Genomic DNA, 5,676 nt, shown 5'->3' with positions numbered 1-5,676 from the left:
CTTTTAAGAGAGTCAACATATCAAAGACTCAACCTATGGTCTGTGCATTAAAAAGTCTGAGACATACAATCACTTTTCTCCTCTCATATTAATTAGTGATTTATATGGCTACAAATTAATTGGAGAGTACATAAACACCATTCCCACCATGAAAAGACTTTGTGCCTACGCATCACCCACTCCCCGCCCTATGAGGCTAAACACCCACCCTTACCCTCACCCCAGGGTTTTTACTTTGGTGCCCTACTCCAAATTTAGTCACATTCTGCTTTGAGTTTCCCTCTCTTTTCTTCTTACTCAACTTCTATTTATGAATAGATCATCCCATACTTGTCTTTTACTTTATAACTTAGCTTACTTAACGTAATTCCTTCTAGCTCCATCCAAGATGGTTCAGTGTAGGTGGGTTCATTGTTCTTAACAGCTATGTAGTATTCCATTGTGTATATATACCACATCTTTCTCAGCCACTCATTTGTTGTTGGGAACCTAGTTTGCTTCCGAGTTTTAGCTATTAAAAATTGTGCTGCTATGAACATAGGTGTACACATATCTTTTTGGTAGGGTGTTATGGAGTCCTTGGAGTATCCTTAGGAGAGAAATTACTGGTTCATATGTCAGGTCCATGTCTCGGCTTTTGAGAGTTCTCCAGATGGTTCTCCACAGAGGCTGGACCAATATACATTACACCAGTACTGCGGAAGTGTTCCTCTGTTGGCTCAGCCTTTCTAGAATTTGTTGCTGCTGTCAATTTTGATGTATGCCCTTCTTACAGAGGTAAGGTGGAATCTCAATGTTGTCTTTATTTGCATTTCTCTGACAATCAGTGACCTGGAGCAATTTTTCATGTGTTTGTTAGACATTTGGATCTTTTAATGTAGTAAATGTTCTGTTCATATCCTCTGCCCATTTTTGGATAGGGTCATTTGCTTTTTTTGTTGCTAAGTTTGTTAATCTCTTTGTATATTTTGGTTTTTAGTTTTCTGATGTATGGCATGTAACGATCTTGACCCATTCTGTGATGGGTCTCTCTGTTTTTGAGATGACTTCTTTGGCTGTGCAGAGATTCTCAGTTTGATATAGTCCCATTTGTTTGTTTCTGTTTTAGTCTTCCTTGCAATTGGGTTTGTTTCATCAAAAATGTCCTTGAGGCTTAGGTGGGAAAGTGTGCCACCAATGTTTTCCTCTAAGTATTTGATAGTTTCTGGTCTAACATCCAGGTCCTTATCAATTTGGACTTGATTTTTGTTTCTGGTGAGATACAGTGGTTCAGTTCCATTCTTCTGCATGATTCAACCCAATTTTCCCAGCACCATTTATTGAAGAGAGCCTCCTTATTTCATTTAATACTTTGGGCCCCTTTATCAAAGATTAGATGTCCATAGGTGTGGGGGTTTAGTTCTGGGCTTTCAATTCTATTCCATTGATCTGTGTGCCTGTTTTTGTTCCAGTACTAGGATGTTTTGATGATGATGGCCTTATAATATAGTTTGAGATCTGGGAGTGTGATGCCTCCATTTCTGTTTCTTTTCCTTAAGATTGTTTTGGCAATTCTAGGTGCTTTCTGGTTCCAGATAAATGATTGTAGTTTTGTTCTTTTCTCTTAAAGAAGCTTGGTTTAACTTTGGTGAGTATCAAGTTAAATTTATATATGGCTCTGGGGAGAATATTCATTTTGATGATATTAATTCTTCAATCCATGAGCATGGGATGCCTTTGCATTTCTTGGTATCATTTTCTATTTCCTTGAGTGATGACTCATAATTTTCAATATACAAGTCTTTTACTCTTTTGGTCAGCTTTATCCCTATATGTTTTATTGATTTTGCTGCAACAGTGAATGGGAATGATTTCTGGATATCCTCTGGATTTAATCTTTGCATAAAGAAATGCTACTGATTCTTGTACATTGATTTTGTAGACTGACACCTTGCTATATTGCCTAATAACATCCAGTAGTTTTCTGCTGGATTAATTAGGTGTTTCTATGTATACTATCATATCATCTGCAAATAGTGAGAGCTTGACTTCTTCCCTTACAATCTGTATTCCTTTGATTTTTTTCTCTTGCCTAACTGCTGTGGCATGAACTTCCAATTCTATATTGAAGAGTAATGCTGATAGTGGACATCCCTGTCTAGTTCCTGATCTGAGAGGGAATGATTTCAGCTTCTGTCCTTTGAGTATGATGTTGACTGTAGGTTTGCTATACATGGACTCCACTATCTTGAGGAATTTCCAATCCATTCCCATTTTTTGTAGAGTTTTGAGCATGAATGGGTGTTGGATTTTGTCAAAGATTTTCTCTGCATCTATTGAGATAATCATATGTTTTTCGGTTTTGCTTTTATTAATGTGGTGAGTGACATTGATTGACTTATATTGTTGAACCAGCCTTGCATTCCTGGGATAAATCCCACTTGGCCATGATGAAAAAACTTTTTGATATACTGCTGTATCCACTTGGCAAGTATCTTTTTAAATATTTTGGCTTCTATGTTCATCAGAGATATTGGTCTGTAGTTTTCCTTTTATGTTGTGTCCCTATCTGCTTTTGGTATCAGGGTGATGTTGGTTTCATAGAAGATGGAAGGGAGTGTTCCTGTTTCTTTGCTCTTGTGAAAGAGCTTTAGAAGTATAGGTATTAACTGTTTCCTGAAGATTTTCTAGAATTCATTTGCAAAGACATATGGTCCTGACCTGTTGTTGTTGGGAAGATTCTTAATAATGTTTTGATTTCTTTGTCTGTGACTGGTGCATTTAGGTTTTGTAGTTTTTTTTTTGTTCAGTTTTGGAAGGGTATATGTTTCTAGGAATTCTTCCATTTCTTCCAGATTCTCTTGCTTGGAGGCATATAATTCTTCGTAGAAGTTTTGCATGATTTTCTGAATTTCTGTGGTGTCAGTTGTGATACCTCCTTTATTGCTTACATTTCTATTTTTTTGAGTCCTCTCTTTTTTTTTTTTTTTTAGTGAAACTGGCTAAGGGTTTGTCAATCTTGTTTAATTTTTCAAGGAACCAACATTTGATTCATTGATCTTTTGTATGGTTCTCTTATTTTTTATTTTGTTTACTTCTGCTCTAATTTGAGTGATCTGTTCTTCTGGTCGCTTTAGGATTCCTTTGTTCCTCTTCCTCTAAGTCCTTAAGGCATGCAGTAAGGTCATTTAGTTGAGCTTTTTCTTGTTGTTTAATATGTGATTGTATGGCTATGAGTTTCCCTCTCAGTACTGCTTTAGCTGTGTCCCAAATATTTTGATAACTTGTGTCTTCATTATCATTTGTTTCCAGAAACATTTGAATTTCTTATTTGAGTGCTTCTTTGACCAGCAGTTTTTAAGCAACATGTTGTTGAGTTTCCAAAGTCTGTGACTTAGTAATTTTCTGTTTGTTGTTGAATGTTTGCTTTACTCCACTGTGGTCTGAAAAGATACTTGGGATGATTTCAGTGCTCTTGAATTTGTTGATACTGTCTCTGTGGCCTAATTTGTGGTTTATCCTTGAGTATGTGTTGTGTGGATTTTTAAAAAAATGTGTATTCCAGTTTTGTGGGGTGAAGAACACTGAAAATATCCAGGAGGCCTAGTCTGTCCATCTCTTCATTTAACTCTCTTGTTTCTTTGTTAATTCTCTGCTTCATTGATCTGTCTGAGAGTAGTGTGTTGATGTCTCCCACTATTATTATATTACTATTAATGTATTTTTGTAGTTCTTTCAGTAGGGTTTTGATGTATTTAGAAGGTCCTTCACTGGGTGCATAGATATTAATAATTCTTAAATCTTTTTGGTTGATTGATCCTCTAATCATTATGTAATGTCCTTGCCTATCTTTTATTACTTTATTTAATTAAAGTCTATGGTGTCAGAGATGAGAATGGCTGTTTCTGCCTGTGTGTGTGTGTGTGTGTGTGTGTGTGTGTGTATGTGTGTGTGAGTGTGTGTGTGTGTGTGTGTGTGTGTGTGTGTGTGAGAGAGAGAGAGAGTGAGTGTGTGTGTGTTCCATTATCCTGTAAGATAGTTTTCCATCCTTTCACTTTAAGTCTCTGTTTCTCTTGTTGGTTCAGGTGAGACTCTGGAATGCAGCATATCATTGGGTTGTATTGTCTTATTCATCCTCCAACTCTGTGCCTTTTAATGGGTGAATTTATGCCATTTACATTTATTGATATTATGGATTTAATTATTCAATTATTCATTGATTTAATTATTTAATTATTAATTATTTAATTATTCATTATTCAATATTTTTATTTGCTTTGATATATGGCAAGTATTATGGTGATATTCTTGTTTATTTAGGTCTTTTAGAACCTCTTTCATGGCAGGCTTGGTGACGGTTGCTGCCTTTAATTGTTGCCTGTGAGAAGGTTTTGTTCCCTCCATCTTGTTTGAATGAAAGTCTAACAGGATATATTTTCCTTGGTTGAAACCCTTTTTCATTCAGGGCTTGATAGATATCTTGCCAATATCTTATGACTTTTAGAGTTTGAGTGGAGAAGTCTGCTGATAATCTTATGGATTTCCCCCTGTATGTGACTTTTTGTTTTCCTCTTCTAGCCTTTAGGATCCTTTCTTTATCCTTACTTCTTTTCATTGTAACTATGATGTGATGTGTTGTAGTGTCTTAAGGTCTGGGTTGATTCTGTTTGGGACTGGCTCTCTGGACCTCTTGATTCTTAATATTCTTTCTTTTTTTTTAAGTCTGGGATGTTTTCTTCTGTTATTTCCTCTAGGACGTTTACTTCCCCTTCCTCTCTTTCTTCCTCTGGTAGGCCAATGATATGAATGTTACTTCTTTTAAGATCATCCCATATGTCTCTGTTGTTGTTTTCAGTGTCTCTCATTCTCTTTTTGAGCTCTTTTACCTCTTTCTTAGTTTTCTCTAGATCATCCTCTGTCTGACTAATTCTGTTTTCTGTTTCTGTTAGTCTACTTAACCTTCTCTCAGCTTCTTTTTTCAGTTCAGTTATATTATTAGCTTGTTCTGCTAATTGGCTTTTAGCTCAGCTATTTCAGCTTTCAGTTCTCTAATGACCTTGAAGTAGCTAGTACTTTCCTTGAGAATCTCATCTGTTGTTTCCCTAATTCTGATAGCCCTTTCCTCCAGTGTTGTCTTCATTTCTGTGATTATTAGGTTTATTATTGTTTGCATACTTTTCTTATCTGTAGTTACTTCTGACTGATTTGGAGTTTATTCTGGGCTCCTGTCTTGATTAATTGTGGTAGCATTTTTATTTGCTCTTAATTTAACCTTTTTTTATATTGATGTGTTTTTTATTTTTCTGTTCTGTTGTTCTTCAGTTTTTGTATTTTGAGTAGAAGACACACTATACTAAAGACCTTTCACAAATGAGGTCATAAACCTCAGAAATTACAACAGCATCTGAAGGAAGGATTAATGCAATTTAACCAATACCAGTTAGGCAAACAGCACCACCAGTCCAAGAAAAAATAGCAACCAAAACCAAAAGAAAAAAAAAGAGAAAGGAAAAAAAGGGATAGCAAGAATAGACAATTATGCAAATCTAGTGTCCACTGTAAATTCTAGCGATTGAAAGAGGAGAAAGGGAAGTAGAAAAGAGAGACGTGCACACACACAGTCTACTCTGAATCAGATTTTTTCCACACAATATTTCCCAAAATAGTTGAATTCAGAAGGCAAAAGAAGGAAAAACA

Source organism: Erinaceus europaeus, chromosome 4 (genome assembly GCF_950295315.1).
Source record: "Erinaceus europaeus chromosome 4, mEriEur2.1, whole genome shotgun sequence".
In the NCBI taxonomy this organism is placed as follows: domain Eukaryota; kingdom Metazoa; phylum Chordata; class Mammalia; order Eulipotyphla; family Erinaceidae; genus Erinaceus; species Erinaceus europaeus.
Note: the sequence above shows the minus strand (reverse complement) of the source record.